Raw genomic sequence first — 13,019 nt, 5'->3', positions numbered from 1 at the left:
GTGGAACACTTTCTTCTTCGGGGGATGGAGGGATAGCAAGAGGGTATAAAGTACCTTCTCCATTATAAAACACAAACTGTTCTCAGCAGACGGCTCACCATGAATAATGAACCAGGGAATTAAAAGCTTTAAACCTGTTAAAGAAGCAATATTAAGTTTGGTATAAATATAGCTGAAATAATCCAGACAGTTTTATGACCTTACACCCCAAATAAAGGTGAAATGCTGAATTCTTTCCCTAGAAATAGAGGTAAACACAGCTAACAGATGGAAGAGCTGAATGGAAATTTCAATAAAGAGGGCCACAAAGAAGCATTTGTAAGCTCAGGGGCGCATGCATTGAAAAAAGAAGCTGAAAAATGGAACTTTGTTTTATTTTGATAGAGTGCCAGAACAGTACTGCATTCCTTAAAGAGCTGAATAAAGGATCGAGTTAGACTGGCCTTCTCAACACCTCACGAAAAGCCCCCTTGGGTCTCATTTTGCCGGGATGACTATTTATATGACAGGTAAGGGAATAATTTTGCTGGATTCTGTTACACTAGGGCCTCTGTGACCCCTAGGTCAAAAGAGCAAATGCAAAAGTGACAATGTGGATAATTGCCTGTTTAGGATAATGGAATACTGATTGAAGTCAATTATTATAACACCTGAAAGATAAATGAGCTGATGTTAAAGGTTCAGTGGAGACCGCAGACGAGTGGAACGGCAGGCACTGCGCTGAGGAGTGGCCAAGGAACTGTGGAATTCAAGAGGAGGGGGCAGCCTTCCTGACCTGGAACTTACTCCAGCCTGGAGTGTTCCAAGATCTGAAATAGGTTAGTTTGTAAAACGTGCCATAAAACAGAAATTTAGCCCGATGTCCCAAACTGCAGGATTAGAGTAACATTAGTTAACGTGGCCCTCCATTAATTTTCACTATAACCTCTGAAGGCCGAGACTTGCCCCAAATCCATTACTTTTGTCTGTCACTGGAGGGAACTTTCCCTTCCTGCCGGCCAGGAAAAAGCCCTGCTGACGTTTGCAGCTCAGACCTCAAAGCTCGTCGGCAGCAGCGGCCTGGCCAGTGTGGGCCGGGACTGTACCAGCTCTGCAGTCAGAACCTGGCCCCTTGCATTTTCTTGTTTTTTTTTTTTGTTTTTTGTTTTTTTTTCTTTTTTCTCTTACAGCAGAAATATGCCTGAAAATGTTTTTCCAACCCCAACACCCCTGCCGCCCTCCTGGTTCAGGTTTCTTGTTGCTGTGCCTGGCCCTTCAAAGGCCTAGTCCATCATCTAGCGGTGCGGGCATGGCCTCCCGTGCTGTTCCCTGGACCAGTCCTGGCTGGGGTGGGAGTGAGGAGGGGGCGCTCGAGTGGGGGCCTCAAGAGAAATGAGCTGTACTCATCCGCAAATCAGACCAGACGTGATCACCACCGTCTGTGTGCCTCTGGGTACCGGGACAGCCTTCCTCCAGCAGCCCTCTCAGGGTCATGCTGGAGGACTTTCTGTCCAAGGCTCCACTTACTGGAAACTTCAGAGGAGGGTCTTTCATCCCCCGATGCTCCCCTCTGAGCCCAGCCCAGTTCCGACCACTCTAGCCCAGTGCTGCTAACACGGCCTCCTGGCCGGGGGATGATGCTGCTTCTGGAGCTGGAAGTGCTCCTGCGGCATCCTGATGAATCTGCCAAGGCCCAAGGTCACAGATCAGGTGAATTAACAGCCTGGGACTCTACCTGGGCCCTCTGCCTCCAACTGCCACCACAGATAAAGGTAACTTTTACTATTGAGTAGAACCCTGTGTGAATTGAGAAGCTTCTAGAGACAATGACTGTGGAAGGAAAGTTTTTGAGAGTCTGCGATTTTCCAGCAGGCAACAATGCGTGTGACCCCTGCAGAGACAATCCTCATCTAATCCATGAGCATGCGTCTGTGTGAAAAGGAATGTTCTCTGATAGGAAACGACCACAAAAGCGCTCTTGTGTTTCCCACCCCCTCCCAAGAACAGCGTATAAGCAGCTGCATAGGCATGGCTCAACATGGATGCGAGTCTGTCCCTCTCGTTGCTAGTGGTAAAATGAAAAGAACACTGACCAAATTCAATTTCTTTTTTAACTGATTGAAGGCCACAGATGTAACTGGGCTAAGTGTCTGTGTTTCGAGTGCAGAGCTGAGTGGAAGTCGGCCCCGTGACTGTCATATCAGACACATTTTAGTGAACAACAGACGCAGCCAGGCTGGTACCAAAACTGCTGAAGAGAGTCACCTTTCCCAAGTCCTGCCTCGGCTGGTTGAAGGCCACCAAAGGGACAGTGTGGTCCAATTCTGAGCTTCGTCTTCTGAGGGCATGTCCCACCCAACAGCTCTCAGGCCAGGAGCCACAGCGAGCACGCCTCACTACAAGTGGGGAATGGACGCCAAACTGAAAAGAGCGAAGTGAATCCGACACACTCCCTCTGCGTACAGCCCACCCCTGGCTTATACGTAAGTACACATGCTGGCAATTGTGTTTGGTATACATAAGTAAAAGTTTTGTTTTCTAAATAATGATTTCTAATCCTTTGGAAATGTGTGACTTCAGGCAAATCACTTCTCCAGGTCCTAGTCTCCTCATCTGTAAAATGGCGATAATACTACGTAGTGCCACAGAGACTCTTTTAGGGGTTAAATTACAGTCCCTAGGATGGTAGGAGACACACAGAACGTATTCAGTAATTGGCAACTACTACTGTTATTATGGGCTGCTCATACAGTGGCAACTGTGTCCCCACAGCTTCCTGGGAGCGCTTCCTCTGCTGGCCTCAGAGAGAGGCATGGCAAGGCCTCCACCTCTACGCCAATCCACAGCACCAGGAGCCTTTTGGTCAGTTATAAACCCTCTCCTTCCCCTCCTGCCTCCCAGCCTCTCTTCCTGCCCGATGAGAGCGGGGCTGCTGGGTGCCAGGCCCGGGAGCTGGCTCCCGCACTGCTCTGCCCATCCTCTGCCCAGGTCCCGGTAGCATCAACATGCAACGGCTCACCGTCACCTCCCCAGGCTGCAGGGCTCATTCACGCCATCGCAGGAGTTCCAGTGCTTCGTGAGATGTCAGACTCAGAAGAACCCTGCCATCTTGTTTTGCTTTGTTATACACCAAGGTCATGGTTCCATTTAATCAGAGAGACTGAACGGTAACTGTAGCTTGTATTTACAAGCACAAAGCCCAGGGAGAAATTTAACATGGTGCAGAGGTTGCAATGCAGTGTCATGTCTCGAGACCTTTTTTTTTTCCCCCAGGTGTAAACCTAAAGCCATTATATCAAGGAACCAAACTTAAATTTTAAAAACTAGAACCAGATTTCCCTTTTACTTTTCCTTCACATCTCATTCTGAAAACAATTTGAGTTTGAAGAATTGTCTGTGGGGAGTGAGTTTTTCTCTGAAACTGTTGCAGTTGGACAGAAACCGATCTGTGCTGTAAAAGCATCAAATCCACAAGCACTGTCTTAAGTGGGGAGTCACACGATTGCAAGATGAAGGAACTAGAGAAGGCACATGACAGCTTGCCGGTGAGAAAAAGCTCTTTGCTGACCAACAGTAAGAAAATGGCCTTGTGTTTCAGGGAACCAAGGCAGGCCTCATGAAAGGGTCTCGAGCTCTGCCCGGCTCCTGCCTTCGCGGGCCTTCCTCCAGGTGCCCGGCTCCTGCCTTCGCGGGCCTTCCTCCAGGTGCCCGGCTCCTGCCTTCGCGGGCCTTCCTCCAGGTGTCCTTGCTGCTGGTTCAGGTCCTGGGCGAAGGACAGAGTCAGAATGGGCTGTGTTTCTGCTGCTGCTAGTGGTCCTTGCCCAGTGTGCAGACCTGCCGCCAGGCTCCCAGGCTCTTGCTGCTTATTCTCGCTGCTGTGGGTTTCTGGTATTGTGCGACTTTGGGCCCCGGCCTGGGCTTCTAGCTCTCTGCTCCTCAAGCTGACTCTGCCGAGCCTTCTGCCTACTTCCTTGGGCCACTGCTCCCACTGGGCCTGATGAGCCTGAGTGCCCGCGTGTGGAGGCTGAACTCTAGGGCCTGCTCCCCTCTGCTGTCTCCTTGCCACCCTCACACCCAGATGGGGCCACCTCAAGTCAAATGTGGTGATGGCTCTTCCACGTGGCCTTGAGCCCTCTGAATTGTCAGCTGGGAGAATGACATCCCGCTGTGAATATCCTCTGAAATGAACCCTGCGGGTCACAACTTCCTTTCCTTTCAACTTAGTACTGAAAGATGAGTCACCAGATTCCAATATTCCTAATGGTCATGGGGCCTTTGTACAATTTTATAGTATTGTAGGAATAATAATTTAGAACTGGTGCAATCCTCTCAAACCACCTTTTTTTTTCTTTTTGGCAAAAGCTGAGTTTTAGAGAATCCCAGCTGTCCTGAAATATTGATGAGCAGGGGTAAAGTGGGCTAACTTCAAACACAAATCCCGGTCCCTACACCTCGCCGCCAAGTTCAACAGACTGCACAGCAACAGGCTGTTGTGCTTGGATCAAAAGGACCTGAGAGTCTTGAAGCAGGCTTGAAATACAACTGATTTTATTATGAGTAAAATTAATTCAATGGAATTCTATTGAAACTGCATGGGGGAAAGAGAATTTGACCCAGTTTAGTCCAGACTCACAGAATTTTGTCCAATTCTTTCATTCACTACCTTATACCAACTTAGCCCAAAAGATATTTCTAGCAAAAGACTCAGTTACATGTATTTAAAAAGCATGAAGGAAAAACAAAACACCAAACCAATAAGCCTAAACATAGGTGTACGGTAAGAGTCACTGTTTCCAGATGCCCATAACCAAACACAATCATCTGCACTTCAAGCTCTGTGAACATTCGCTTACTTATTTATCTTGAGTAAGGACAAACAGATAACATTTTTATTATCTCATCAGAGGCCACAAAAAGCTTCCGATCCTTAATCTTTTAATATCTTTTCAGTCCAAGCCTTAAGACCAACTTTGTTAGGACTAACAAAAACCTGAATTTAGAGAAAAAGGGACCATCATTAAACACAAATTTCGTATTACCCATAGAAAGATGAATGCTCTTCATAAAGACACTTTGGATAGAAATGCCTCATGGCTAACTGGCTGATTTTTAGAGTTTACTGATTTTAACTCACTCTTGGTAAAGGCAAATATTAGGAAACTGTTAGGAAGGGGTAAGTAAGGGTGAAATGAGAACATAGATCAAAATGAAATAAAACACTTATAAAATAATTTTACTAAACGTCCACTGTGGGCCAGGCACTTCCCCGACCTGGGCGTGGACTTGTCTAATTCTCAGAATAATGTTGTAAAGGAGGCATTATTATTTCTCTGTCAAGAAAAGATCACAGAGGCTGCGTGTGGTGGCTCATGCCTGTAATCCCAAAACTTTCAGAGGCTGAGGTGGGAGGACTGCTTGAGTCCAAGAGTTCGAGACCAGCCTGGGCAACACAGTGGGGCTCCGTCTTTACAAACAACATTTTAAAATAGCTGGGCATGGTGGCATATGCACCTGTGGTCCCAGCTACTCCGGAAGCTGAGGTGGGAAGATCGCGCGAGCTTGGGAGGTTGAGGCTGTAGTGAGCAGAGACCACGCCACTGCACTCCAGCCTGGGCAACAGAGTGAGACTTTGTCGAGGAAAGGAGAGGAGAGAAGAAGGTTAAGAAACTGGTATAACGGGGGGAGTAACTGGGGAGCTGAATCCTGAACAAGTTATTTAACATCAAACCTCAAACCGGACGTAATCACTCAACTTAAAGCACTCTGATATCCCTTCCTTTAGGAGATCTTGCTCCTGAGGTTCCCCGGGGTGCAGGTGCAAGTAATGGGCTCTGATATTCTAATAAGCTATTTACTTGGGTATGTCCCACAAAATTATACATCCCTTGAGGTAAGGATGGTGCTTCGTAGACCACTGGCTCCCTCATGCCTGACTCAAGTTTGAGAAAAACACTGAAGTCAGGATCCGCACATCAAAAAAAAATCCAAATGGAGAAGCATGTTTCTCTTATTGTTTGGAATACAGAATCCGAATAAAATTTGTGAATCAAAATAATAAAACGCACACTGAATAAACTTAACCTTTCCCTGTTCCTTAGGAGAAACCATGATGTTTTACACAGGTAGTGATAACATCGCTGCAATAAATACTCGGCTATTTTAGGAGGTGGTATTTTTATTACTACTGAAAATACAAGGTAGAGAGAAATTTGAAAACATTAAGTAGGTATAAGCTATCTGGCAATGAAGCTTACTCATTCAAATTAATAAGCTTCACATACACATACAAAAAGGCCACGAGGCTCTTTGTACTGAGTGACAGAAATGACGTTGAGATACGAAGGTTACTTTGGGTGACTATAAAGCCCTGTCCCTTGCCCCTGGGTCTATGCAAGTCCTGGATTTTGTGATAACTCAGTAGGTTGTGACACAAGGTGAACAAGCCTAAAAACACCCCAAACCATGAACATGTCTCAACTTTAGTTAAGGCCTTAGATAAGGCCCTAACAGCAGTAAAAAAATTAGGAAATTAAATCTGTTGTAATAAAAGTAATATTTTCTATGTTATAGGTGGGCTATTTATTTTTATCCATTTAAAAAGATTTCTGAGCATAATAATATGTGACAGAGACCTGAAAAGTCAGTTTGAAAATCTTGACCAACCTGACCAACATGGTGAAACCTCGTCTCTACTAAAAATACAAAAATTGGCCTGGCGTGGTGGTGGGTGCCTGTACTCCCAGCTACTCAGGAGGCTGAGGGAGGAGAATCACTTGAACCTGGGAGGCAGAGGTGGCAGTGAGCCAAGATTGCGCCACTGCACTCCAGCCTGGGCAACAGAGCGAGACTCCGCCTCAAAAAAAAAAAAAAGAAAAGAAAAGAAAAGAAAAGAAAATTTTCATAAAACTCCCTCTCTTTCCCCTGCCTGAGGATGTTCGGTTTGCCTGATCCCAGGACTACCCAGGGCGGGAAGGAGAGCAGAGGTGAGAGCCGTGGGGAGAGGAGACAGCAGATCTGGCTGGATGTCAGAGCCAAGTCTGGGGCTGAGAGGGATCAAATGAATCTGGAGACATTTGGGGAGATGGATGGTAGAGAAACTTTCAGACTTACTGCTCTGGGTCATGTGACTGACACCCCTATGCCACTTCTAGAGACTGCAGAAGAGAATAAAACCATTTTCCCATGCTTCACAGTGAAGTTGGCTTGTGCTTCTCTTGGATGGAACACTGGACTAAGGCTGACCACCCAGCAGCAAGCTTCCTTCCTTTGCTTACATGTAAAGTGCACTGATGTCATTCTCCAACCTAGGACTGTTACGCCTTTGCAGGCCTGACTGAGGGAGCACTGCAGAACACCAACAATTGCACAATTAACTGAACTACTGCACAATTAATTGTGAACATTACTATTCATTCATACAATGTGAAGAAAAAGTTACTTGGAGAATTTTCAAGAATAGTTCTGATGCAAAAACAATCTGTGCTATAGCAAAGTTTTCTCAAAGGATAAAAGGTGGCTTTTTAGTCTAATAGGGCAAGGATCAACATAAAACTGCTGGATAAAGCTACAGCAATACCTTAAAGTCTAAGAAGTTGACCCATTATTTTCTAGCAGAGAGTTACATTACCCAAACAGGGTTATGTATATAATTCATGAAGCTCTTTGTCTTGCTATAGCACATCTAGGTGGTTAATAACTGAAAAACAAAATAAAAATGTGTGTTTTTTTGTGCTCTTAATAAATCTTCAGCATGGAATGTAAAAAATAAAAAAGAGCTCTAGATGGTAGGTTAAGAAAAATTCTGACAAGTAGCAAGAACAAATTGCCTTAAAACTTGGTAGCTTAAAACAACCATTTTCTATGGTCATGAATTCTTTGGGCCAGCAATTTGGACAGAGGTGTTGTCTGGGGCCTGAGCTGGGAGATTCCACAGCTGGCAGCTGTACTTGTTGGAAAGGTCATTCACTCCTATGTCCGGAGGTCAGTGCTGACCTCCAGGCCCTTCCATGCAGCCCTCTCCACGTGGGCTCCCTTGGGCACCCTCCCAGGACAATGACTAGATCCCACAAGAGCAAGTCAGGAGGAGCAGTGTTGCCTACCACGACCTGCCTCAGCACCAGTGCTGCCTTCTCTTCGTCCAGGCAGCCATGACCGTCCTGCCCAGCATCCATGGCAGGGCCCAGCATCCACGGCAGGGAAGGAGGCTCCGCCTCCTGATGGGGGCAGCAAGGCTCTGGAAGAGCATGTGGGACTGTAATGCAGTCGTATTTAGAGCATAATCTGCCATGGTGGCTTGGTAGAGTTCATCTCTGAGAGCTTCAGAAGGGCTCATTTTCTGCTCACCATTCTTACTCCCAAAAAGTAAGAGGGTGAAAAATGCTCCCAGAAATAAATTCAAATGCAAGTGCTGATGGAGGAGGTGAAGGGGCTCAGCAGAGATGGTTCTTCGTCAGAAACTTGAAATAGTAAGGAGTGAGATGTTAAATATGACAGTGGTAAAGGGAAAAAAAAAATTCACCTAAAACCAGTGTGCTACTATTTCAGCGTGATGTTCCAGTGCTGTCTGAGAATTTGGAGATGGTTAAGGTCTTGGAAAGTCTTTCAGTGAAGCTCAAGGTCATATAATGTATGCAGAATGATGTGATTTTAGTAACTCCATAAAAATGTTTTATCATTTACAGTTCAATTCAGTTCACCAAAATTCATTAAATTGCAGCCATCAGTGAGGTTGATAACTATGATCCAGAAAGATGGAAATGCAACGCCCCGTACAAAGCATCCAGGAGGTCTAGAGCCTTGGCTGAGGGAAGCAGCACAGGAAGGAGGGTCAGCTATGGGCAGGCACCAGTAAGAACCAAGGCCAGCAGGCCAGGGAAAGAGTGGGACTGTAGCCTCTGGGAGCAGGACGCAAAGACTTAAGACGAGGCCCCTCGTACAGCCTGGGCAAAAACAGTAGGGGCTTCATGGTCAGGAGGAGACCTCAGCATCCCAGGCTGAGGCCACATACTGGGGCCAAATGAACTGAACTCTGGCCCTGAGTGTGTGATGGTTCAGGCACTACCTGGAGTGGCACTGGGCAGTCTGCTCCCCACAGACTAAGCATAGCAGAGGCCTGGAAAAGTCTTTGGGCTTGGAAGCTCAAAGCAATGCTGCCCACACTCCTCGGAGCCCGGTTTTGGTGGTGACAGCAGGAGCTGTGGCATCTCCTAAATGAGACTGTTGCATAGCGAAATTATTAAAATCAAGGAAATCTGTCAGTAATTTGTGGTATTTTTTATCACTGCAATAAGTTGAAAACCATGATTACACTGGAAAAGAAAAGAACAGAAGAATGACTACCAGTTACTCAAAATGTACAACGGAAGTGAGTGAGCTGACGGCAGGACTGTGACCAGGAGCCACCTCACACATGCCTGGAGTCTCCCGCCACTCTGCCAGCGCACGGACCCACAGCCAAGGGCCCATCAGCAAGCTCAGCCCCGCGGCCACTCATGACTCTCCAGACTCATGTGTGTCAAAACAAAACTAAAGTTTCCCACTTAATAAAAGCGAAAGGCTAATAGACTTGAACATTTACTGCATGTTTTTGGGTAGGCCTTAATCTCTCCCCTGGCTAAGCTGCCATCATATAAATCAGAGCCGTGAGTTATCATTGTTCTAGTAGCAATAAAAATAATAATAAAAGCACTGTGAGGTCAGAAAATGTCAAGACCAGTCAGAAAAATGAGCGAGACATAAAACAAAGTATAAAGGACCAGCTAGGTTCGGAAAAATTCAGGTACTGTACCTCCAAGTGTGCTACAGCAGGAGGGAGCTGCCACTGCTGTTTTATTTAATGAGTCTCCACATAAATTCCAGCTGCTAACCATGTGATAAGTCCATCTCAGAGCACGAGGGGCCCCGTTCACTATCGGTGTTCAGTCCTGGCTGCCATTAATGGGAATTTCACTTACAGTAAAAGGGAAAAAACAGATCTTGAAATGTTCTGTTGGATTTAAGTTGTTAGCTTTTTAATTTTAATATTAATTGGTTTGACTCTTTTTTAAACAACAAAATTAATATGCAAAGTCTCTTCATCTAAATACAAGAAAAAGGAGGGCGAACAAGTCCTGGATACTTGAAACATTTTTAATGTGAAGAAGGTGTAAAAACATTTTCCTGGACACCAAAGACAGACAGACTGCAGAGTAGAAACAGCCTACATAAATTTCATAAACTGCCTGAAATGAGTAAATATAGAAAAAAGGGGATTTTGTTTGGAATATTTTTTGTGGGGCACACACACTTTTGTAAACTTTTTAACCCTAAGGTTTTGGTGGCAAATACATCATTTTTCAAAGAGGAGTGTGTACAGGACTGAAATGTGGACCTCTGCCTGGTGCTGGAGGCGCGGCTAGTGGGAGGTGGCGTGGGAGAGTGTGGAGAAGGCAACCCGAGACAGGCAGACTGGGAGCCCAGACCTGCCACTGCCCACCGTGCAGCCTTGGCAGGTTGCTCACCCTTGCTCTCAGTCGCCCAGATGTCAAATTGGAATATTAACGCATGGAGGTTAGACAGGCAATGAGGAAAGGCTTGGCAAGAAAGCTAGAAGCAGGCACAGAGAGGAAACCATGAGTCACAAGTAAGGGAGACAGAGGCAAAGACTGGGAGCCGACCAAGGCCACAGTCGGGAGGGCGATCCAGAGTTCAGACCAGGGAGGTGGAGGAACAGGCAGGCTTGAAGAACGCAGGGCAGAATTGCACAGGTAAAGGATATCTTATGTGTACTGTGTACTCCACCGGATTCTTCAATTTCTTCAAAATTAAAAAGCAATGGGACAAGAGTTAAAGGGAGGCAGTAGCACACGAATGGTCTAATTTGGGGGGCATTTTTGTTGGTCCCTAAGAGGCATGCGTCAATTCATTCACAGGCATTACTATCCTGGGGTTTCCTGGCAGAAATGTCTGGGATGATCTGCTCGGAAATAGTTACAAGAAAGAGGTAGTTTCTGATATTACACTAGCAATGGAAGGGGAACAATAAGGTCTGCCGGTGATGACTTCATCACTTCAGATAAGAGAAAAAGAGCTTCTGTCGGAATTCTCCTTTTTCACAAACCTATAATTTAGGGCTAACCTTCAATCTAGTCATTAAGAAATATCCAAGTTTCTCAAATGCTGGAATTTGGCTCAAATGCTGTTAATGGAACTCTATATTTTAGGTCAAATAATTTTAACTCTTTCAAAAGCCACTTGTTGGATTTTAGTTACAATAAAAAAAAATTAATTAACTTAGATTTCTGGACACCCTTCATTTTCCTCTATGCGTTAGTGTAAAACTGCAAAGCAATTCTTCTGCTACCCACCTGGAGTTAGGGAGTGACTCTGCAGACTGAAGGGCACTATCCCCAACAAGACAGCCCTCACTTCGGGCACCAGCCACAGTTTGTGGGTCCCCAGGTCACCTGCACTTACAACCGACGGGTTATACACTTGAGGGGTCTCCACCTTAAGTTTGATAATTGCGAGGATGACTCACAGAACTCAGGACACAACAGTCATGTAATGACAGTGTTATTAGAAAGGATACAACTCAGGACCAGCCAAATGAAGGGACAGCAGGGGATGGTCTGGGAGGGCCCCAAAGGCAAAGCTTCCATGTGTTCAAGATGCATCACCCCCTTATTACATCAATGTGTTCACTACCCGGAAGCTGCACTGCCCAGAGTTTTTACTGAGGTCTCATTACATAGTCATGACTGACTGAACCACTGGCCATATGCTGACCTCACTTGACTCAAGGCCCTGACTTTCTGAGCCCATGGTTGGCTTATCTAGCATGACCAGCCCCCACCCTGAAACCATACAGGGGCCCACCATGAATAACAGAGACACTCCTATTACTTAGGAAATGCCAAGGATTTAGTCTCTCTCCTAGGAATCAGGACAAAGGCCAAATTATTTATTATATAAGTTAGACAGAACTCAACAAAAAAAAATTTTTTCTTTTCTTTTTCCTTTTTTTTTTCCTGACAGGCTCTTGCTCTGTTACCCATGCTGGAGTGCAATGGTGTGATCATGGCTCCCTGCAGTCTCGACCTCCCAGGCTCAAGCAATCCTCCCACCTCAGCCTCCCTTGTAGCTGGGACTACAGGTGCAGGCCACCACACCTGGCTAATTTTTCTGTATTTTTTTGTAGAGATGGGGTCTCACTATGTTGCCCAGGCTAGTGCTGAGCTCCTGGGTTCGTGCGATCCTTCCAGCTCAGCCTCCCAGTGATGGGATTGTGGGTGTGAGGCACCACGCCCAGCCTAAAATTACTTTCTATCTTACTGCTAGTAACATAGCTAAATATTATGCCGGCATTTAAAGAAGTGGCATATAATCCCACTCCTGTTTAAATAATATCACACTTATATTTATGAGCTTCTATCGTTTGTGATCCACTTTGGTATATTCTATCATTCTTTCCCCATCTTGTATTCATAAAGATACATTTTTCTGTTCTTAAATATATGACATTGCATTTATTGCTATTAAAGTTCTTATTATTTTTGATGAAATGCTTCTCACATTGTCAGAGTCATCCTGAACACCTCACTCTTTCTGTCAACAATCTTATCAATCCTACTTACTTGGCGAGAAATCTAGAAACAAACGGTCACACTCCAGTATGACAGCTCAGAAAGAAATTTTCAGTATTTAGGGCTTATTAGACAAGCCCCTCTTCTCAGAAAGAAGACGAGCCAATAATTAGCAATAATAATAATACTAAGAGCTCGCAATTATTGAATGCCTCCAGTGTCTCCATGGGAGTCAGGCATGGTCTTACAACAGCCCAGTAGGGCAGACACGACTATTTTCTTTATTTTATAAAGAAACAAAATGAGATGTAGAGAGGCTGAGTTACTTGTTCAGATTCACATAGAAAGTGGTGAAGTTGGCTTTTAAAACTCTGCTTTGACTCTAGCACCTCAACTCTTAACTTGTTGGCTTAACTACCTGTTTTAAAGGAAACAGGTAGGGAAGAATTTCATGAGGCAAATTTTGCATGAAGTTTC

General features: G+C 45.3%; 1 protein-coding gene across 4 annotated transcripts in view; it reads right to left on the bottom strand.

The window, feature by feature from the left end:
- Window positions 1–13,019, bottom strand: part of GMDS (GDP-mannose 4,6-dehydratase) — a 629,179-nt gene that overhangs the window by 165,705 nt on the left and 450,455 nt on the right.

The sequence above is a fragment of the Macaca mulatta genome, chromosome 4 (assembly GCF_049350105.2).
Source record: "Macaca mulatta isolate MMU2019108-1 chromosome 4, T2T-MMU8v2.0, whole genome shotgun sequence".
NCBI lineage: Eukaryota > Metazoa > Chordata > Mammalia > Primates > Cercopithecidae > Macaca > Macaca mulatta.
The sequence above is the reverse complement of the archived record's forward strand: the minus strand, read 5'-3'. Positions and strand labels throughout refer to the sequence as shown.